Source organism: Ascaphus truei, chromosome 4 (assembly GCF_040206685.1).
Source record: "Ascaphus truei isolate aAscTru1 chromosome 4, aAscTru1.hap1, whole genome shotgun sequence".
NCBI lineage: Eukaryota > Metazoa > Chordata > Amphibia > Anura > Ascaphidae > Ascaphus > Ascaphus truei.
Window position 1 is genome coordinate 69,052,267 of NC_134486.1, and position 24,741 is coordinate 69,077,007.

The following is a 24,741-nucleotide window of genomic DNA, read 5'->3' on the forward strand; positions in this document are numbered from 1 at the left end:
AGACCCCTCCTGCTTGTGTTGGGTTGAAGATAAGTACTCTGTTGGTGTTTGAAATCTGTGGATTCCTAAATGTGTTTGCTTCAAGTTTTTATGCAGGGTTTGTTATATCCTGATTTTTGTCCCTGAGAAGAGTTCCCTTTTTCTTTTTGTGGAAATTCCAGTTGAAAATGTTTTTTTTTTAGTTTCCTAAAGCAAATCCTCCACTGCACCCCCTGTACAGATAGGGAAGACTTATTGCATTTAAAAACGTTTCTGCAAAGCTAGAACTGTTGCTACAGAGACCAGTGCACCTTTCTTTGAGGTTTTTGCAGTGTCTGGTTTAACCCCTGCTAATCCTCATATTCCCTTTTCCAAAGATCAGCTTGTATTTCCCAGCAGTACCTGGTGTCACCACTTCAGACTCTCAGACTGGAATTTCTAAAACAAACTTGTGTTACCTTGATTTCTTTGCTTGAGTATACCACTGCTGTTTTTAAAGGTTCCTATTTCAAAAACAAGAGTACTCCCATTGTTTTGTTGCTGTATGCCGTGATTTCTCTGAAACCTGTGATATTCCTATGATTGATTCTAAAAGTTTCAGATCTAATGCACAAAGCAGCGCACTTCCCAGGGACACAGGTGTATCAAAAATGAAAAAATGAATTTATTGTCAATCATACATAACAAACAAGGGGGTAGAGACCCTCCAACGCGTTTCACACAACAAGGTGCTTTATCAAGAAGTAAGGCACAATACATTGGGGGACCCTTTTATACCATATCACAAATGTGTGGTGAATTAGTCAAATTTTGCGCCAAAAACACGTGTATATGACGTCATCAATGCATCCATGTTTACCTCTGTGGGTGTGCATATCTAAAGATATCTCAAAGTCCCTCCCTGTTAACGCCCATTTAACTCTTTGGCCAAAGTGTTGTAAGCCCTTGAGCCCCTCCAAGGCAGACCACGTCTCAATGGTCCTAACACTAATACACTTTAACAGAGTTTAACTAAAAGACCATTTTATTAAAAAAAAAAAATATATATATATATATATATATATATATATATAAAAAAACAGTTATATTTGCATATATATATATATATATATATATATATATATATATATATATATATATATATATATATATATGCAAATACAACTGTATGCTCATCTGCATGTCTTAGGCAGGTCTGCAACCCCGCCTTTCCCCATTATCACCCAGCATACAGCACTTCCACTGCCGTAAGGGATTCTGAGAAATGACATGCAAATGAGCACACAGTTGTATTTGCATATTTGCTTTCCTGTGGAGGGTTTTTGTCACTTTTTTTACTCACCATAACTTAACTCAGTATTATGGTATATATATATATATATATATATATATATATATATATATATATATATATATATATATATATATATATATAGGCACTGTACATTGTATTCGTGTCATTAGACTGGGCTCTGACTGTGTTTCATGTTCTGTCTCTGGTTTTAAATATATATTGCCATGCTCAGTAGCACTCCTCTTTGACACTTATACGCATATATATATATGTTGCGGTTATTTTGGAGGTTCAATATGAGCTTATAGGGGTCCTGTATGTTTTTTCAATAGATAGCAGAGATGGAAGGTAGGGGTCACAGACTGGGGTCGGCAACAGGTAATCTACAGGTAGGATGACGGGTAATACAGCCAGAGCTGCAGACAAATAGGAACCGGAAACAAGACTATTACACAGGAACCAGGCACGGCGGTTCTGCAAAACCTGCACGGCGGTTCTGCAAGTCTGCAAAAACACAGAATAGAATATCATGATCGTGCAAAGGCTTGGAGTAGCTGGCTGCTGTTTAAGATCCTGGAAAAGGTGTAGCAAATTACAAACTCCACAAAGAGGTTTGCCAGGAACAAAGATGACTGCAACGGCCACGTAAGGGCAAGTCCCAGAAAACCCTCGGACCGGAACCCTTACAAACTGTCATTTAGTAACTATAGTTCTTTATGCCTTGCAGTTTGGGGGACTGAAAATGTAATATAATTTGCAGTCCTTCTTTGATATGCCTGATATGGGTTTAAGAAGCAGGTTAGTGGCCTCTGCCTCTTAAGCTTCTTACCTAGTTTGAATCCCAATATTGTCTTTCTTGTGACACTGGGCAACAGTGTCACGTTATCACATTGTATCTCAAGCACCAAAAATAGATGATATCTCTTCAGGGCAGGTTTCTGTGAAAATTGTACATATAGCATTGCATACATTTTAAGTGTTATATGAAAAAAAACAATTTATAAAAATATATTATCTTTATGATTTTCTCATGTTCGCAATACTACCTCGTGATTTATCAATATAAATGGTTATTTTCTATAAATATAGTTCATGGATTTTGTACTTGACCAGATCTCAAAGAAAGCGTCCCGTCTCAATCACTGAAAGTTTGCTAATTCATTATGTGTTGTATAGTCTGTAAACAGACATTCTATTTATATTTAAGGAGACCCATTACTTTATCAACAGCTTCCAGAAGGGGGAGCACATCACAAATTGTTGTAGCACATTAAGGTAGATGTATTAGATAGAAAAAGTTCTTCACAAGCTTCCCATTGATGTAATTATTTAAAGAAAATTGTCTTACAAAATGTGTGGAAAATAATGATACTTTTTCCATTCCCAGTGACTCCCATTCATGCAATAATGTATCATATTTCACTTCATAGTTTTGATTTATAAAGTAGCAACTTTCTTCTACCAGACTCTCCTGGGTATGTTCTAATTATTCATTGCTATAGAAATACTTAACATTCAAAACAAATAATCTATTTGAAAGGTTACATTTGTCGTCATTAAAAATGACACACCCAACCTTCAAATAAACAGGCCAACTGCTTCATCACTTTAATCAGACACACATTATAACCCAGAATTACTTCTATCTGGCACTTGAAAAAAACTACTGACACAAATGTCGCAACAGTTATGTTTAGAAACATGATTACAGAGCAGGTTATTGTGTATTAGCGACAGTGTCAAATATCTATCTATTTACCTTTAATAAGAGTAATGACATTTCTTGAAAATATTATTAAGTTACAGAAATTGGACAGGTCATAGAGAAAGCAAAATTGTTTTTGAAAGATATTGTAACTTCGTATGGGGGAAACATTTTAAATATTTATTCTGTAGTTGTGGGCAATATATTTCAGATACCCCTTATATAATGTCTTCCATCAATACTCCAATCCTCATTGGTGTGTAAAAACAGGACATATATTATTAGAACAAACATATTTGTGACAGTAACATAATAGAATTTCCGGACATCTTCTGTCTACTTTGCAGAAGGTGTCTGAAAATGTCACCCCTTGTTATGAAGGAGATATCTACCTAATGCTGGCACATGCATCTTGACCTTTTACCTTTGTGGTACTGTTTTATTTTCCTATGTTAAAAAAAAGCCTACATTTTGATAAGGATAAGAGATCACATTCGATTTATTTAATACATTTTAATTTGGGGATTTTCCTGATTCCAGACAAAGTTCAGTTCACAAGCAAAAGCGCTTATGGTTTTTTGTGAATTTAGCAAACGGTTTTTAATTTAGCAATGCTTCTTGGGCGTCTCTGGCGAGGAAGGGATTAACTGAATATTTAATAAATGGAAGGGGCTCTATAGAATAAAACAGGAACATTATTGACAATTCTTATTTTATTTTTGTTTGTTTGGTGGCATTTGTATGCAGCACTAACCCCGTAGCAGAAAGCAGAAAGATTGAGTGTCAGTACACTGGCGACACACTTTATTCGAGCTCGGCTAGTCCCACGAATTCTGGTATACCCGGGTGTATTGAGGTTTGTGACTGTTTTCTGCCCGAGTGCATTGAGGTATTTTCCAGGCAGGGATTGAAGCATTTTATTCCCGCTGGCTGCAATACTGCACAGTATATATATATATATACTACATTACAATTCATGAATTTATGCCATCTGGTAGACACGCGAAGCATTGCAGCCTATTAAATCCTAATCATTATCATTTAACAGATCAGCCGCCCGTCAGCCAGGCATGAACCCAGGCTGGGAAGGCAAACGCAACGGGGCTTGTCAGAGGTGAGGAGCGGCGCATTCCAGGTATCTGCCAGGTACATACTGGGTATTTGCTCGAATAAAGTGTGTCGGTGCAGTACTAGTGCTTGCAAATAATTTGTGAACATTACTGGATGTATAACGTTAGACACACATCTATGCAGACATGCTGTTCAGTGTGTCCTAGCCACTGAGGTTTTCATCACCTTTCAACCAAGTCCCAAAAGTTTGTTGACAGAAGTTCTCATACATCAAAGGGGTATATTCACTAAGCTGTAATTGCTAACACTGGTTAATGAGTGACCCCAACATTTTGCTAAACCAAACAGTTCATTTTTAAATATTAATTTTGAGACAGACTTCGCTTCCATTTTGAGACGACTTCCCTTCCATTTTGAGACAGACTTCCCTTCCATTTTGAGACAGACTTGCCTCATTAATTAATATATTGTGCAGTGTCTGGTGTTTTCACTTTCAGCCATGTCTATTTTGCAATGTTACATTTGGTTAGCATGATATATGAATGGTATAAACTTATACATATGCTCCCACTTCAAAGGAATTCTCCCCAAGAGCAAATGTTTTACCTAAATGAAACTGTGCCAGATGCTGGACATTTTAAACACAACATATTTATGCCAGCAAAAATAAGTTATCATCTCTCTTTACATTTTTCCTTTAATAGGTCCAGGTTCACTTACTCATGGTGTAACCACTGCATTCAAGGGAAAATAAATATATTGCTTAAGAGAAGGAGAAAATATCCTGTTGCAGTCTATACAGCTGCGTGACAAGGATTTATTAGAGCTGCAAAAATGCTGTTATCCTTCACTTAAGAAACCATTTTATATTAGTTTTGAATCTATTTAGGACATGTTTAATTGTTATTCAAATGTATGTCTGATATGTTTTTATTTTTTACTGTGGTATTGACCTCTTTGATCTCATACTAAACACTAATTTACTTTACAACATCTGAGAACAACACATAGTAAGTAGTAATGTTTTAGAATTCAGTGTGTGGTAAAATTGGGCCCCTGCTTGAAGAACACTGGAAGAGCAAACACAACAATCTATTGTTGAAAGAGACAGAAATGAATTAGGAAGCAGTCATTTGCAAAGTGTAATACATTAGCAGTGCTTCCAGGAATATGTGGAGCAGTGGTCAATTACCTAATGTTTTTCTACAAGTGCATGCCTGATATTGAGAACTGCTGGTCATTTTGGGATGACCTTTTCAAAGCAGGCTATCAATGGGTAACAAAACAAATCAAGCGCTTAATTGGTTTTGGTTCCAGCTGTACTAGCTGACCTTGTAAAGCTTAAGTCCTTTGAACTTAGACACTTAACAATACTGTATTGGTATCGTAGATGACTTCCTTTCCTAAGTCTCTTCCTTCCTCTCTTCTGTATCAGAGATGTTACTCTCCCAGGGAGGGACGCCAACAGATTTCCTGGGGCCCAGGACTAGATCTTCACCCGGGACGTTCCACCCACTCCCACCCTCCCCAGGTTGGTGGCCTTGCAAGTCCTTCCCTTTCAGACCTGTATTTCTCTCCCCCCTCTATCTTTCACTCTTCCCCCTTCTCTTCCTCAATCACTCTCCCCTCCCTCTTTTACACTCCCTCTCTCTTCTCTCTCCCCCACCCTGCTATCACTCAATTACCCCCTCTAAATCAATCACCTTTTTCCTCACATTAATTTCCCACTTATGCTCTGGCTATACACACAATTGTCCCCAATACGCATACTATTCCCCCTCCCATGCTGCCCATTCAAACCCCCCAATACACACACAAAACCCCCTCCCAATACATACACCACTACACCCCCATAGATACAGACTCCACTACCCCCCCCAGATACAGACAGCACTACTCACCCCCAGATGCATACACCAGCCCAGATGCAAACACCCCCCCAGATTAAAACACCCCCCAACCAGATACAAACACCTCTACCCCACAATACAATTACCACTACTTTCCCCCAGATACAATTACCGATACCCCCACATACAATTACCACTTACCCCCAAATACAATTACCACCAACTCCCAAATACAATGCCCCCCAAATACAATTACCACCACTCCAAATACAATTACCACCACCCACTCCCAAATACAATTACCACCACCAAAATACAATTACCACCCCCACCCCCAAATACAGATACCCCTACACCCCCAGATACAGATACAACTACACAAACCCCAGATGCAGACACTAACCACACCCCACAAGATGCAACCCCCTCAGGTGCAAACACCCCCAACCAGATACAAACACCATTACCCCAATACAATTACCTCTACTACCCCCTAAATACAATTATCCCTACTACCCACTCTAGATACAATTACCACTACTACCCCCAGATAACACTGCCACTACCCCAGATCCAATTACCACTACTACCCCCAGATCCAATTACCACTACTACCCCCAGATACAATTGCCACTACTACCCCCAGATACAATTACAACAACCTCTAAATACAATTACCACCACCTCCCAAATAAATTACCACCACCCCCCCCCCACACACACAAATACCAGTACCACCACCCCCACCACAAATACAATTAACACTTACCTTTGGTTGCCACTGCCGGACCCTGGCTCCAAGCTGTCCCCAGCTTCCTCTTCCCACACTGGGCCTGACTCTTCCGGGTGCACCCAGCTTCCAGAGCGCACCAGCGAGAGAAAGAGGAGCTGAGGAGAGCTGGGGCCCAGCGACAGCAACCAGAGGCCCAGCAGCTGTGCCTGTCTCAGCCCCGGCTCTCCCCAGCTGCTGCCTTTTCCCACACCGGACCTCTCTCTTCCACTGGTGTGTGCCACAAGCTAGGAACATCCGGAATTCAGACTCGGCTTCTGGAGAGCACCGGTGGGAGAGAGAGTGCAAGCTGGGGAGAGCCGGTGCCCAGTGGCAGCAACAACCAGATGCCTGGCAGTGGGACACAGAAGTTGGGCCCGACCTCTAGCCATGCCCAACTTCCAGCGCCAGCCGACTGAGCCCTCCACAGCACCGAGCCGAGACACTTTTCCCTGCTCTTCCCCTCCTCTCTGCGGCCCTGCTCCCAGGATAACCACACTGAATTCTGCACTTTTTTCTTGATCTGTAAGTAAAGTACTCTCTCTAAAAGCTAGGCAAGCTTTGGAACATGACAATGCAATTCACTTTTCAAGTTTACTTGACTCCTGTTCACCAGTGAGCAAGACCAGCAGATATCTAATCTTGTGCACTAGATGAGTTCATTCCTGTATAGAATTTATTGATATCATAATTTGCATAGCCCTAGAACTTGCAGTGTCCAAATGGTTACACTGAATACAGTACATTGATAATAAATAATGTTAATTGCTTGCTACTTTGCATTCAGGAACATTATTTTCTTCCTGACTGACAGGGAAGAAAAATGTAGGACATTATTTTAAAAAATCCGTTCCAGGGCAGCCTTTAGATTTTAGTAATATTTATATACGTTGAAAATGTTAATTTCAAAAAAGTAAATAGTATATTTGAAAAAATATATAAATAGAATGTTGACAAGATGTATCAACATTAAAAAATGTCAATAAACTAATTACTTATTTTGCTTATTTCCATTTCTTACATTTGATGCTAATTGTTTACCAGAAAAGCTTACACCTCAGACCTGTGAGATATTTATAAAGCATAAGCAAAATCAAAAAGTGATGCAAAAAGTTACAGTGTTTAATAAATCTGATTATAATTTGTGCATCATGTTACATCTCCCTCACTCCCCATATCGCAAATTGATGCACACGGTGCAAAATTTGGAGTAAGATTAAGATTATGCAATTTGTGCCAATTTCCCTCCAAATTTCCCTTCATAAATCAACACCATTGTCTTTCCTAATTCTATCTAGATCCTAATAATTCATGACCTTATTTATCTTTTACAAATACAGCGGCCACTATTTGACCATTTCTCGGACCAGCGTCAGTGAAGTCTGCTGTATTCCACGTGGCATTCACTATATCATCTTACCGTGAAGTCTGCCAATCACACCTTTGTTTACCATAGCTGATTACCTAGATTACCTGGATTCTGATGTGTGTGGTTACAGTTCTGCGCATATCCGCCAGATGGCAAAAGTGATCTCTTTGCATAGACTATACAATGGGTAGTGGGTAGTCAATTTGCAGTTGTTTAAAAAGCAGATAAAAACAGTGTCCATTACAGTGATCCATTGTTAATTGACCTTTGTTGCTGAAGACATTATCAAATGTAGGCGTTTCACATTAAAATATCAAAACAGAATGTTGCAGAAATTATTCTACATTGCTATTCCTGTGCAATTACTGAATAAACTTACACTGAACAGTACTGAACAGTACTGTACATCATGTTAAGTCCTAGACCTGACTGCAGTTACGCATATTTAATATTTTCTGCAATTACTGCTGGAACAGATAAGAAGGCGACTTTACCAGAGATATATGGCTTTATCATTATATATATATCATTGACAAATATGATTTCTTCAAATTTTCACTGAACAATCGTGGGTGGAAGGATTCGATAAGGCAAGCTTTAACTATGAATGCTTGCTTTTGCACACAGCCCCTCCTCCGGGAAGTACCAGAGGTTATTGGTCAGTGATTCAAGCTTTTGCTGATATGTTTGATCATTGCGACTTTAAAAGGAGAAAGATCAGGTTTAAGATTCGTACTTCCCAAGCCTGCAATGTGCCACCACCGGCTTACAAATACTATAGCAATAACGGGCCGACCATCACTGAAAACCTGGTAAACCTCAATCCTTGCTATCTGGCCCCGCCTGATTACCAGCTTCAGCAGGCACCTGTCAACTTTAATGCTGATTACATGAGCGACCCTAGCTGCTATGCACAATACACCCCTGACATTGGGTCATCTCCACCTGGTTGGCAAGGTTTATAATGAAGGTAAATATAATGTACTATACAGTAGTAACTTTAATTCACAATGACATGCATACACTACTACAGTATACAGTATCTGTATGCCATAGCCCGTCAATGCTTGCACACATGCACACTAGAGCGTGGGTTGACGCATGCCCACTACTTGTGCGCGGTACTTAAAGCATTTTTTTTTCAGAAATGAAAGTTTGAAATTGTCCGTTAAAAGATGATAAGGATGAAGTTCGATGGAACGCTAAAATCGCTATTTTTGAAACTTTGCCTTTTTACTGTTATACAGTATTACCAGCTTAACGATTTTAACAATGTTTCACACTTTTTTTTTTTACTGTATGTGATCGATACAAACCTGTATTAAAATGTCACAAATGTTTCATGCTTATATTCCACTACCAGGTTTATAATGTCCTCACAAATAATGGGATAGTGAACTTGTCAAAAAATATATATTTTTTATTATTTGATTTTTTTGGTTTCTATTCTACGTACTGTACTCTAAATTTATTAACCTTCGGTATACAGATATATATATAAAGATTACACACAGACAGGGTCTCAGGAATGATAACTTTAATTAACTTTGCAAAGAGTTCTGTTTTTTTTCCAATCCTTCCCATTCATCCTTGCAGTAAGTATACAAAGACAGACAATTGCCAACAAGAATACATTTCTTATAAGCTGCAAATTAAGTACTGCACAGTTTTAATTCCATGGGGTTTAGCTGAGTCACCTCCCCCTTCATTGTGTAGAAAGCCTTCATTGCCAATACTCTAGGACATTGAAGTTCGAAAAGAAAAAAAAGTAATTTTATTTTCTCGAGGAGAGAATTATTGTGGGGTTTAAACAAAACCTAATGTGATGCATAGTTTTCATATTTAAACAAATCACAATTTAAAATCTCAACCTTTTAATTTCTCAATGATGTTGCATATTGCAGTATATTTAGACATAGCATGTGCAATTTATGCCGGCTAAGAAACCACAAGGGGTTTCTATTCAATACCTACATTGTCAACCTTTGGTAGGCTTGGTCTGCTGTTCATACTGTTTACAGAAATTATCCACACATACACACATGGTCTCGGGCATTGTAGTGATAATGTTAATTACATTTTCAAACAGTTTTTTTCTAATCCTTCATGCTCATCCTTAAAGTAGCTCAAGACAGACCAATTGAGTTACACCTCCCCGCCCCCCCAACCCCACCCCCAAACCCCACCCCCCACAAGTTTTCATATCTAAACAAATTTAAAAAAATGTAAATCGCTACCTTTTTATTTCTCAATGATGTTGTATATTACTGTAGTGCCGACGGTTATTCTAAAACAAATCAGTGGCAATTACCAAAAAGACCCAGGTACCTGCATAGGAGAGGGAGTGGCTCAGTGAGTAAAAGACACTGACTGGCATTGAGAGTTAGAGGAGAACCTGGATCAATTCCCGGTGTCGGCTCCTTGTGATCTTGGCCTAGTCACTTTATCTCCCTGTGCCTCAGGCACCAAAAAAACATAGATTGTAAGCTCCAAGGGGCAGGGACCTGTGCCTGCAAAATGTCTCTGTAAAGCGCTTTCTATAACTAGCAGCGCTATAAAAAAACATGCTATTATTATTATTACATGCTGGGTACATGCTGCAACATATCAGTGACATTTCTGCAGAGACTAATGGCCCATTGGATTAACAGCGGGGGTCCCTGGCAGTCCCATTCAAACTGAATGGGACTGCCAGGGACCCCTGCTGTGTTAATCCGATGGGCCATTAGCCTCTGTAGAAATGTCACTGAAATGTACCCAGCATGTACCTGGCTAGTTTAGGGCAAGTTTTAGAATACTCGTTGGCTCATCTGTATGTGATGGATACAGAATTTGTCATACGGTATGTAGCCACATGTGAAATATTCTTACTATATACAGAAATATTCCACACACACATTCTATGGGAGTGATAACTTTAATTAATTTAACAAACAATTTTAACAGCTGACAACAAGAATACATTTCATGTTCAAAAGGGTTTTTAATTCCATGGGGCTTAGCTGAGTCACTGGGTAAATGACAGCTCATTGAGAGAGGGGGGATTAGGTCAAACCCTTGACTGTTATTATGCAAACAAGACAATAAACTTGGACATCCCCCCCTTCTAGGAGTGCTGCCTCTCCTTTGAAAGAAAAAGAAACATCCGCACAAAACAAAAAACTGTTAGTTACTGTACCTGTAATACAGAATGCATTATTTCTAATAGTACTGTAGGTAATGCACAGATGTCGAATATAAATAGGTACTGTAAAAAAAATATAAAAAGGGGAGAATAAGCACAGACATGAAATGATAACGTAAGATTAACTTTACTAAAAGGCTAATATTTAAACTGCTTCCTGTCAGTACCATACTTACCTGTACTGTACCTTACTACATGCCGGTCGCATTCCCATGACGCTCTAAGAGAACGGGAAAAACGCATCTAATTTGATTCATGTAGTTGTTGCAGTTTTGTACAGTGAGGATGTCTCTCCAGAAACTCTTTATTCCTTTTACTAGTTCCTCCTTGTTGGCCGTTTCACAACCTTTCTTATATGATTCTTCAGCGCATGCCACATCAGTTCTATGAGGTTCAAAATCTGTTGATCTGGAACGGTAGGGAAAAAAATTGGCGAATTAATAGAAATGATCAAAACAATTTAAAAGAATGAGAAACAGTTACTGTACACTGAAACACTTACATTTCACCCAGTTGATCCCTCTAGCAAGAATATAGGCAGCAGAGGCGGTATGTTTTGGGTTATTGTCCTGGAAGAACCGGTGACCACCAGATGGGAAATCATGCCTCCTATATTTAACAATACGGGGGACAATTTGCTCTTGGAAAAACACTTTATCCATAGGGAGCCACGGTCAGACCGTGTTATAAGCAGATTCGCATTGTAGCTGATCGCGCTATAACGGGGTTGAGCTGTATATACTGTATAGTGTAAAACAACATAAACACGTCTTAAATCGTTCCACTCACATGGCTCAAATAGGATTAAAAGCAAATCTGAAGATATGTTTATGTTGCAAACGATGAGGGAAATCTGGATCTTCCAACGGGAATAACACTTGTTTGTTCCCTCAGTATATAGAATTGCGGGAATGCTTGCAGGCAATTCCATCAGTACAGATGTAAAGAAAGAAAGAACCGATAGTGCAGATGGTCTGAAACTTTTTTTCCCGCAAAAATCATTCAAATGTGCACTCACACTTTCCAAAAGGAAATACAGAGACCTCCGAACACGCCGGCTCCCAGCTCCTGGAGGAAATCTCACCGCCACCCTTGGTATGACTGGCATCAGTTGTCACTTCTGGTTCTTGCGCCTCCAAGTCTTTTGTCCTCCGTCTTGGGTCCACGGGTATTTGGGCTCAACACGTTTCACCTGTTCAGCTTATTCAGGAGGGGATCCTGCTTGCTCTGAGGTCTTGATTTGTATTTCATGCATTCTTGTTTTCATTTTCGAAAGTATGAGTGCACATTTTATTGATTTTGCTATTAAAAGAGATTTAAAACCATCTACCCAATTGCTTTATTCTTTGTCTACATCTCTACTGGTTAAATTGCTTGCACGGCTTCATGCAATACTATATACATGAAAGATAGAACACACCACAAGGAGATATCCATGCTTTGAGGGGTATTCCTATTGGAAGAACCAGATTTTTCTCTCAGTTTTCCATGTAAAAATGTCTTCAGATATGCTTTTAACCCTATCCAGACTGATACTGATTGAAGACTTAAACAGAAATCATTCGAAGTATGTGTTGTATTAGACTATATATGCACCATGGTTTAATGTGATTTGAGAAGTGCTCTATGTTTTGTCTCTGCGGCAAACCTTATATTACATAGTTACATTGTAGATGAGGTTGAAAAAAGACATAAAATGATGGTGCAGTAAAATAACACAAATTGGTGTAATCGAGTCTTGGCTCTATATAAATGCCTACTTACAGCAGGTCAGTGTTAAAACAGCATAGATCTACACAGCAGGTAGGTGTTGGTCAGGACAGCAGGTGACTATTTGCACAGCAATGAAAGGGTCTCGGACAGATGATGGTACAGGATAAATCCCACAGGTAAGTATTCATGGAAAACAAGGGGAGACCATGGTATAGATCGAAGATAAAAATTTATATGTTAAAAAAACACATGTAGGAATCGTACTCACAATAAGTACATAGGACATGTACACATAGGATTTTACTTGAGGCAGCAGAGTGCCGGAACAGTTGAAACGCTAGCTGCTTCACCTCCCAGTGACTCCCGTCGGATCGTGGTGGATAGCGTCTGACGTCACATCCGGTGAGGGATTGACGACTTCCGATCAGGTAACCAGGGAAGCGGGCAGCAGGATAACACAGCAACTTTGGCGCCTTCAGTTCAGGAGCAGCTGTACAGGCTTTGGACGGCTCTACGCATTTCGGTGTGCTAAGACAGCTTTCTCAGGAGCGAATGAGACCCCTAGTGGGTGCACAACAATAAATAGTGTGTGTGATTAGTCCAATTAATTAATATGTCAATTTTTCACACAGGTTCTCCTAGTTAAAGGTACATAACTCTGTGGTCAAATACGACGCAATTTGATAGCAATACATAAATAAAAATATATAAATAAAACAGGTAGTAAGTAATTCGGCCGTAGGGGCTTATACACAGAATATAAAGTGTCAAAGCAATGACTCATGGGGATTGGGAGAAAGGATACAGAGAAAGAGAATGTTAGTTAATCAAGGCAGAATATATTAGAGATTATTAAACAACAGAATCTCAATAGACATAATTGAGTTCATAGAGTGAACGTAAAGCACACCAGTACACACAAATCGGAGGGATCGCAGCAGGGAGCTACTGACCTGCTGTAAGTAGGCATTTATATAGAGCCACGACTCGATTACACCAATTTTGTGTTATTTTACTGCACCATCATTTTATTTTATTTTTTCCTGGGGTGTTCCTGAGACCATCGCTCCCTTCCTACCCTGGACCTACAATATCTTGAAGGGAATCTGTACATATTCCCTGGAAGGTTGAGAATTATTTTTTGGTTCACCTTAAAATTCACTATATACGGGGGGCGCATGCGCGACGGCTAGGAGTATGGCAGCCTAACCTAATAGCTCCCTGCCTCGATCCCTATAAAGTTCCATAAAACCCACAAAAACAGAAACCAAACGACGCAAAAACAAAGCCCCATACAGCACAACCAGTCAGGATGTCCCGCAAAACCCCCAAACCTGGAAAAAAACGGGGGATGCCAGAATATTTCAGAGCTGCAGGGTCGCGCGGTGCGGGCTCAGAAATGGCGCCGATTTTGAATGCCAGCTCAGAAACTGAACCTGACGGAGAGGAGGATGAATTCACCCTCCAGGAGCAAAGACCGGCAAGGCAATGCGACATAACAAGGCTATGCACCGACCTCAAAACATTCTTTCAGGCCGAAATGAAAGAGTTAAAGAGGGAAGTAGCTGGACTGGGAGAAAGAACAGGGGTCCTAGAAACGAAGGTAGACCAGTCTATCCGCGCTATCAGAAGACAGGATAAAAAATCCATGGATCTACAGGAGCAGATAAATGACTTGAGAGGACGACAAGAAGATGCAGAAAACCGCGACAGGCGGAACAATCTGAGAATCAGGGGGGTACCGGAGAGCGTACTGGACTGTGAAGAATACATTGGACATTGGCTAGAAACGCTTCTCCCTGAGACCCCCAAAGAAGCACTGGCTATGGACAGATGTCATAGGGCCCTGCAGGCTAAGCCCCTACAAAATGAGCCACCAAGAGATATAGTGATCCGCCTACACTATTATAAAACGAAAGAGAGAGTTATCAGCATCACAAGACCCCTTCCAGTTGGGGAATATGAGGGGGTCAGGCTCTCGAAATTCCAAGACTTATCTCCGGAGACCCTTGCCCGCCACCGAAACCTGCTACCAATAACCAAAATCCTGCGGGAGAAGGGGGTCAGGTACCGCTGGACCTTCCCCTTCGGCCTGCTAGTGGCAAGAGGTGGCAGATCCTTCATCATAAAGGATTTGGCAGAAGGACCTGCCTTCTTACATAAATTGGGCCTAGGAGAGGCCCCCGAAAGGGCGGCCCCGGAGAGCCCTACACTAGACCCTATCTGGTCCCAGGCCCAAAGGTCCCCCCGGGCACATCAGGATAAAGCCTAAATATGGCGAAAAATAGCTATTTGTTCGTTCCAATGTTGTTTGGTTCCAGTTAACAAGTTAACAAATAATCACCAAATCCTACTGCTTGTGCCTGAAATTGTTCCCACGGCGCAGTACTCGGACTGGAGGATGAATGCTGAAAAATGGACAATTATAATAATCCCACTTACCTTGGGCAGCTCGCGAGGGCAGCGTTGAAGATCCCGGTGGCATCGACAGGAAGAACAAGATGGTCCCCCTATAAGGAAGATGGCGGCGATACACGAGGCAGCGGGAGCCAGGGTGAGACGCAGGAGCCGGAAGGCAGCATCAGGCGGGAATCAGGAGCGCGCTCACACACAGCCGCCAGAGACGCAAGTTCAATCCAAAATAGCGTCGGACCGGAAGGACGTCACCAAACAAGAGAAAGATCCGGTGAGAGAGACGCCATCTTGAAGGTGGCAGCACGACGGAAGGCCCCAAGAGGCGGCGAGAGAGGGCCTGAACGAGCCACCTCCCCGCACATTCATAAAATAGACAGCCATAGCGAAAATTTAAACAAACAAGCGCGAAAGACAGTGGTAGACGCCGATATAGTCCCAGATGAGACCCAGAAGGTAGAGTAGGCAGCGCAAAGAGCGGGGAAAAAGCAGAGGAAAGTAGAGAAGGCTATAGGCCCACATAGAGGGGGGAAGAAGGAACAGCAGGTAGGACGACTATCATTTAAACGGGAAAGAAAGCAAGTACTAAAGGCAGCATAGTGATAGCAGGGAAGACAGTCCTAGCAGGTGAATATAGAAAGATAGAAGGAAGAGGACAGTGAGATAGAGAAAGGGGAGCGGGAGAGCGAGGGAGGAAAGGAGGAACAGAAGGTGATTAAGAAGGAATAGAAGGTGGCAAGGGAAGCATTAAGGATAGGGGAAAGAACAGGGAGCCAATGCAAATGTGAAAAGAGGGATAACACACTAGGAGGGTATCTATGGCAGATGGGGAGTAGAAAGTGGTAAGACAGAGAGGAGGAAGTAGATAGAAGAGAGGTGAAAGAAACAAGAAAAATAGTGAAGGTAGGAGTACGTCACAAGAAGGTAGGCAGGAAAGCTGTACCGAGACCAAGATAGATTGAGGATGAGATGATAGGCAGTAGGAAAGAAGATAGAAGACTAGAACCCGGGAAGCGGATTTGAGCAATAGCCCGCACAGAAACAGATAATAAGCAGAGCTGTGCAGGGTAAGGTGAAACAAAATAAAGAAAAATTGAGGTCAGTGAGTACCGCAGCAGAAAACTAAAGACTGCAAACACGACAATGTCAGCGCTATAGTAATAAGGGATCCAGGTTTAAGGGGATTTGGTTGGTTTACCCTGAGTTCAGTGGGTGAGAAGTTTATGAGGGACTGAGAGGCGGGAGAGGTGGGAGGTAGCCTGCCCTGAAGTCTGCATGGGCCTGGCGCTGGTAAATAGGGAAAAATTCCCTATGGACACTAGTGCTACCCTTTGGGTTGGATGTTTGGGGAAAGGAGGTAAACACCCTGCCTCGAGTCCGAACATTCGAACTTTGGACTACAAACCCAAAGGAGGAAATCTCGGCGGAAGGAGTGAGGAAAGAGAACGCCGAGAAAGTTTATTTGTTTTGATTGTTGCTGTGTTTTCTTGTGGTGTTGTGTACATGTCCACCCCCATGTCCCCCTGTGTGTGTCCCCCTACCTTTGTTCCTACAGACGGGGCCAACAAGAGAAAGGTGGTCGGAGTTCGCCGGAATCACAAAAGAGGACTCGATCGTACAGGCGTAGAACAGCTACGACAGATGGAGCAGCACATCTCTACAAATGAGTAAGGATATAGTATTAATATCCCATAATGTTAAGGGCCTGAATAGCCCGGCTAAAAGACGGGTCGCATTTAGAGACTACAGGCGTAAGGGAGCAGAAGTACTCTTCTTACAAGAAACCCATTTCTCCCAAACTAACTTCCCCAAGTATTTCGATAAAGACTTCCGAACCCACTTTCTAGCATCAGATCAAATTAAAAAAAAAGAGGGGTCGCCATCCTAATTCATAATCATATCCCATATACTGCACCGACACACTTTATTCGAGCAAATACCCGGTATGTACCTGGCAGATACCTGGAATAAGCCACTACTAACCTCTGACAAGCCCCGTTGCATTTGCCTTCCCAGCCTGGGTTCATGCCTGGCTGATGGGCGGCTGATCTGTTAAATGATAATGATTAGGATTTAATAGGCTGCAATGCTTCGCGTGTCTACCAGATGGCATAAATTCATGAATTGTAATGCAGTTTATATATATATACTGTGCAGTATTGCAGCCAGCGGGAATAAAATGCTTCAATCCCTGCTTGGAAAATAACTCAATGTACTCTGGCAGAAAACAGTCACAAACCTCAATACACCCGGGTATACCCGAATTCGTGGGACTAGCCAAGCTCGAATAAAGTGTGTCGCCAGTGTAGACATGACAAAACATATAGCGACAAGGATGGGAGGTATCTAATCATCACAGGTTTCATTAGAGAGTCCCCAATAACACTTGCTACTGTATACGCCCCAAATGATAATGCCACACCCTTTTTCAATGGCTTCTTTAATAAACTAAGTAAAGTTGCAAAAGGCAAGATCATAATGGCAGGAGACTTGAACAGAGTCCTTAACCCTAGTCTAGACCGATGCACGACCACTACCACCGATGCAACAACACAGACAGGACGTATTAACTCTAACAAAAGATATAGCAAATTGTCAACTGATTGACATATGGAGAGAACTGCATCAAGGAGAACGAGAGTATACTTTCTACTCTCACCCACATAACACATACAGTCGGATAGACTACTTCCTCGTGTCTAATGGTATGGTCCCTGGGGTTTCTCGCACAGAGATCCATGATATTTCATGGTCCGACCATGCACCAATAGCGCTGCGGTGCACATTAATCCCACTGGACAGGCCTAGAGCGAACTGGAAACTAAATGAGATCCTATTAAAGATCCCGGATCTCGGAAGAGAAGTAGGTGCTAGAATTCAGGAATATTTTGAGGAGAATGAGGGAAGTGTGGCATCACAAGCCACATTATGGGAAGCTCATAAGGCGACTCTCAGGGGGACATTGATGAATCTGGCAGCCAAACGGAAAAGGGAAAGAGAGAAAAAAACTAAGGCCTTAGAAATCCAAATAGCGGAACTCTCTACCCTGCACAAATCTAATAAACAGGCTCATATACTCAAACAACTGCTAGACACCAAGATTAAACTCAACTCCTCCTTACCTCCCAGGCTGAGAAGGAAATGGCTTGGTCTAACCGGAAATTCTATGAAAAGGCGAACAAACCTGATACACTACTTGCCAATAAGCTAAAAAAGAAGCTTCAAAATAACTCTATTCACGCAATTCGGAACCAAAAGGGAGACCTTACCTCCATACCTGGGAAAATAGTAGAGCAATTCAAAGTCTACTATGAAAAACTCTATAATGGAGATAAGGTCACTCATAACACTAAAACAGGTGACCTGTTGACCACCTTCTTGAAAGAGGCAAAATTACCAACCTTAGCAAGGGCAGAACGTGAGGCACTGCAGGCGGACTTTACCCTGGAAGAACTCAAGGAAGTCATTAAAGCATTAAAACCGGCCAAAGCGCCGGGGCCCGATGGCTTCTCTAATCTGTATTATAAGAAATATATTAAAATTCTAGCCCCACATATGCTAAAATTGTTTAATGGTGTACTGGAGGGGGCCTCCTTTCCGGCGCAGATGCTCCAGGCGTCCATCTCGGTGATCCACAAACCTGGAAGGGACCCGGCAGACTGTAAGAGCTACAGGCCCATTTCACTGATCAATTCGGATATCAAAATCTACTCTAAACTTATAGCGAACAGGGTGGGTAGTGTCCTTCCCAGGTTAATCCACACGGATCAAGTAGGATTTATCAGAGGAAGGCAAGCAGCAGACAACACCAGAAGAATCATAAATCTGATTGATCTGGCCCAAAAGAAAAATATACATTCTATGGTGTTGAGTCTGGACGCAGAGAAAGCCTTCGATAGAATAGACTGGCCCTACTTATTGGAAACACTGGGGGCGTTTGGCTTTGGGGGACGCCTCCTGCGGGCCATCATGGCGCTGCATAGGAGCCCTACGGCGCGGGTGAGACACCAGGGTTTTCCCTCTGAGCAATTCCACATAAAAAGTGGAACGAGATAGGGTTGCCCACTTTCGCCGCTGCTGTTCGCTCTATGCGTGGAGCCCTTGGCAGCGCACATACGGAATAGCCCTGACATTACGGGAATCTCAGTTGATGAACAAGAGTATAAGGCCGCCCTGTATGCAGATGATGTTATCTTAACATTATCTAAACCGCTCACGTCCCTTCCTAATGTTTTCGAAATCCTGAACAAATTTAACCATATCTCTGGCTTTAAGATTAATCAGTCTAAATCAGAAGCCCTCAATATAAATCTCCCCAAAGAAGTCGAAAAACTGATTGATCTTAACTTTAATTTCAAATGGCAACCCTCCGCTATCAAATATTTAGGGGTATATCTTACAAGGGACTATAAAAACCTATATAAAGCAAACTTTCCCAGGTTAATAAAGACGCTGAGAGAGGATCTTAGACTATGGGCAAAAGGGGGCATTTCATGGATTGGAAGGATACACTGCGTGAAGATGAATCTCCTCCCAAGGATGTTATATCTTTTCCAGAGCCTACCTATACCATTGGTCCACTCTGACATCCTCTCTCTTCAGTCAGCAATAATGAAATTCATTTGGAATAAGAAAAACCCAAGAATTGCTAAGGGTATTTTGACGAGACCCACAACCAGAGGAGGGCTAGCGGTACCTTGTTTGTTCGCTTACTACAAAGCGGCTCAATTGGCCCAAATTCTTCAATGGCACACAGACCCAAGCCTTAGGAGATTGGTAGAGTTGGAGAAAAAGTGTTGTGCACCAATTGATATCCAAACGCTGATCTGGTTGCCCAAGGGAAGGGCACGTCAGATCGGCACGCCGCTACAGACCATTGCCAATTCTATTCGGGTGTGGGAGGCCACCAAATTTAGTTGTAAATTAACCACAAAGGCATCACTCATGACGCCAATCATCGGCAACCCAGATTTCGCTCCGGGCCTGGATAGTAAAAACATGAAGTATTGGACACAAGCGGGCATTACCCGACTTAATGATCTGAGGGACAGGATACATATACAATCATTTGAACAAATCAAATCCGCAAAAAATATCCCAAATACAGAATTTTTTAGGTACCTCCAGATCAGGGATTTCTATAACAAAACTACAATTAGACCAAAACGTACTAATTTTGAGCAGCTGTGTTCCAGAGACACGGACACAAGGGGACTCACATCTAGGATGTACAGGGAAGTGGTCTGCCCGAAAACGACAGGCGAGACCCGGCTGCACTACATTCGACAGTGGGAGACAGACTTAGGGGAGACATTAGAGGACGAGAAATGGGAGCAGATTACACAAGCAACAGCTAAAAGCTCCATCTGTACCACACTAAAGGAGAACGCGTATAAGGTCCTGATGCGGTGGTACTACACCCCAACTAGACTAGCTAAATTTGTTAAGGGCTATTCCCCGCTCTGCCCGAAACGGTGCGGGGAAGCGGCCGACCTGCAACACATGCTGTGGTCTTGCACAAAAGTGGTCCCGATTTGGGAACAGATTAGAGATTGGTTACAGCGGATTCTTGGTTGGGAGATCCCCCTGGACCCGTGGTTGTTTCTGTTGGGCAGGCGGATCCAGTGTATGCCAAATGCGACGCACAAATTAATCGCGCATTTCGCAAAAGCCACTAGATGCGAGATCGCAGCACTTTGGAAGCAGCCAGTAATCCCAGTTATCCCCAAGATTCGAAATCGAATTTGGCATGTTTGCCGGATGGAACAATTAACGAGTTTAGTTAATGACACCGGCACAAACTTCCTAAAAGTCTGGTCACCATGGCTAGCACAGACGGACATCCCTGGGGTGAACGCCACCGCAATCCTGCTATAATAGTCGCGAACGCGTTCTCCTTTGGAGGTCAGAGACCAGTCGACATATAGTGATGAACAGGTAGATGACAGCCCCCTGGGTAGCAACCCAATGAGCCAACTCTACAGAGTTAAGGCGGTAAACTAGAGTTGGAAGCAATATATAAAAAAAAAAAAGAATTATCTACAAGGAAAAGAAGATGAAAAATGACTTCACGGCGGCAGAAACACCTTGAGAAGACCCCCCCCCCCCCTCACCCCCTCCCTCCCCCCTCCAACCTTGTCCGGTGTCCGGTTTGTCTTGTATGTCCTTTATGTTTTGTCTCTGTCTCATACTAAAGAAGATTTAATAACCGTACGATTGTGATAAAAAAGAAAATCTGTTGGGGAATTGTATTACAATGGGCTGTGATATACTGTCAAAATTTGTAACCCCAATAAAGAAATTTGAAGTTGAAAAAAAAAAAAAATTCACTATATACACTGTGTATATACTTTTTATTCACTTGTGTCACTACTATTGGTGTTTTAGCGCCGTTTCAAATCACCTTGGTTCATGTTGAAAAAAGACATGCATCCAATAAATTCAGAAAAAAATGCACACAATGCGCACCAGGGATTAATAATAGTAAAATATTTATTAATAAAAAGTAACCGAGGGGATCCAACCCCACATCAGTACATATGCGTTTCAGAACTAAGTTCGGTTACGGAGAACCCAAACCCTATGGTTAATTACTACTACCTAGTAAAACTGAGTGCACCAAACGCATAACACACAATGAACAATAAAAATAATTAAAAGACAGTGTTCAGTAATCAGGATAACTAAATCTTGAATAGACTATATTATAGTTAAACAGCTGTCTAAGACTGACAGGGGGAGACGGAGACTTACACTATTGTAAGTCAGCCTCCTGACGAAGCACTTAGTGCGAAACGCGTAGAGGTCACGACAGGTCACTCTGCGCGTGTTCTGACAGGCTGAGACGGCATTTGCAGGAAGCTCCGGCGGTGTTTAGATCTCTGCGCTGGCGTGATCCGGATCCTTATACGTTCGCCGCGGCACCCGTCCTGGGCTTTAGTGTAAGTTTCCGTCTCCCCCTGTCAGTCTTAGACAGCTGTTTAACTATAATATAGTCTATTCAAGATTTAGTTATCCTGATTACTGAACACTGTCTTTTTATTATTTTTATTGTTCATTGTGTGTTATGCGTTTGGTGCACTCAGTTTTACTAGGTAGTAGTAATTAACCATAGGGTTTGGGTTCTCCGTAACCGAACTTAGTTCTGAAACGCATATGTACTGAGGTGGGGTTGGATCCCCTCGGTTACTTTTTATTAATAAATATTTTACTATTATTAATCCCTGGTGCGCATTGTGTGCATTTTTTTCTTTTCATCCAAGGTGCCCCCCTTTCTGGGGGTCACCCTGCTTCAGGAGCCTACTGGGGAGACGCTCCGCACACATGCTGCAAGGGGATTTACATTTCCAACATACCATACATCTGCAGCACGAGCGCTGAATTTTCTACATTTTCTGCCATCAATCCAATAAGTTCAGCCTGCACTTTCTCTAGTAGAAAAATGTATTTTTTTAAGAAGTGGTGCCCAAAATTGTACTCTATACTCAAGGTGTGGTCTTGGTAATGCTTTATAAAGGGGCATAATTATGTTTACTTCCCTACCATCCATTGCCCGTTTAATGCAAGCTAAGATCTTGTTTGCCTTTTCAGCTACTGCATGACTTTGGGCACTTTTACTAAGCATGCTATCAACAACACTCCTAAATCCTTCTCCATCAAGGATTCCTCTAATTTATCCCCATTTAATTTGCAAATTGCCTATTTATTCTTGTTTCTCAAATGCTTAAACTTTACATTTATCTGTATTAAATCTCATCTGCCATTTACCTGCCCAAGTTTCCAGTCTTGTCAAGTCCATCTGGAGAGAAATTACATCTTGCTCTGATTCTACTACCTCACACAATTTAGAGTCATCAGCAAAGATTGAGATTTTGTTCTGTATGACAACCTCAAGGTGATTAATAAACAAGTTAAAAAGCAGGGGTCCCAGGAATGATCACTGAGGTACTCTACTCACAACTTTAGACCTACCTTAAAAAGTTCCATTTATTACAACTCTCTTTGTCTATCCTTCAACCAGTTTTCAATCTAGGTGCAAATATTTGTACCAAGTCCAATTTGCTTTATTTTGTACATATTGCTTATGTCTTTATGTAATCTTTTGGTTAATGTGGCATTCTTATAATATCAATGTTCGCTTTTTGAACACTTTGGGGCCTATTCTATAAGCCTCGATAACCCACTTATCGAGGCATTTTCTCCCAAAATGCCTCCTGCTATTCTGTAAGCCTCGATAAGGTGGCGATAAAGGCATAAATCTCCCATTTTTGAAACCTTCAAAAAAAGATCACGGGTGAGCGGTGATAAGCCACTTATCGGCAGGTTCTGAAATTCGTGCAATTCTAGTAGCCTCGATTAGCTTATTGAGGCTAATCGTGGCTCTAGAATGGCAAGTTTCTCCCAAAATCCTCACGCCAGGAAAAGTTGGCATGAGGCTAGGGAGAACCTGCAGAGAAGGCGGCGAGAGAGGACTTAGAAAAAAAATGAATTTTCCTGCATTGGATTGATGCTGGGAGTCTCCGGAGCTGATGCCAATTAATATCAGCACTGGAGACCCCCAGCATGAATCACATGCCATAAAAATGCATTTACAGGCAACTTCATTACATTAGCGGCTAACCCCTTCATTGTGGCCAAGGCAATGAAGGGGTTAACCACCAGTTCCATGTTTATGTGGGTAGCGGGGGTGGTTAAAGGTTGTATTTGGCCCTTAGTGGGTATTTAGGCCTTGCAGGGGAGGGGGAGTTGTGGGTGGAATTAACCCCGTCATTACCGTAGCATTAATACAGCTAAGGTAATGAAGGGGTGAAAACCTCCCGCTACCACCTAGTAGGCCTAAACATCCATCCTTAGGGCTACTACCCCCTTCACCCAATCCCTCTACCCACAAGAAAAAAATTCACACAACAACCCTACTATCCACCTCCTCTACACCCAACAACCCCCCACATCACATACAGTACAGTAATGGGCAAAATAACTATTTTCCAGATAGGGATAATAGCTCATTTGCCCATTATAAAATCAAACATTAGCCAGCCAGCATAAATAAAGTAAATAAAACATGTTCTACTTGCCCCTGCCATCATGAAGGGTGTCCTCATAAGCATAATGCAGATCCATGTCCTCCAAAGCCAGCAAGAGTGCATAAAAAAATAAAATTTACTGGTCCCTAACCCCTTAATCACCTTAGCGATTAATAACCGCTATAGTAATTAAGGGGTTAACCCCCATCCCCTGCTACCCACCCTGGAGGCCTAACCACCCACCCCGGGCACACTATACCCACCCCGGGCACACTATACCCCCCCTGTACCCATTGATTGGTACAGTGGTATATAATTCCCATATAATATGGGCATTATAAGCCACTATATCAGTCAATAGTCAACCTA

General features: G+C 41.8%; 1 long non-coding RNA gene across 1 annotated transcript; it reads left to right on the top strand.

Annotated features, from left to right (window-relative positions):
- The first annotated feature begins 1,984 nt into the window (after positions 1 to 1,984).
- On the top strand, positions 1,985 to 8,328 carry LOC142491950 (uncharacterized). The gene is made up of 3 exons (XR_012800611.1): positions 1,985 to 2,071; positions 5,485 to 5,580; positions 8,009 to 8,328. It is a non-coding gene; the product is annotated as an uncharacterized LOC142491950 (long non-coding RNA).
- Positions 8,329 to 24,741: the final 16,413 nt, after the last annotated feature.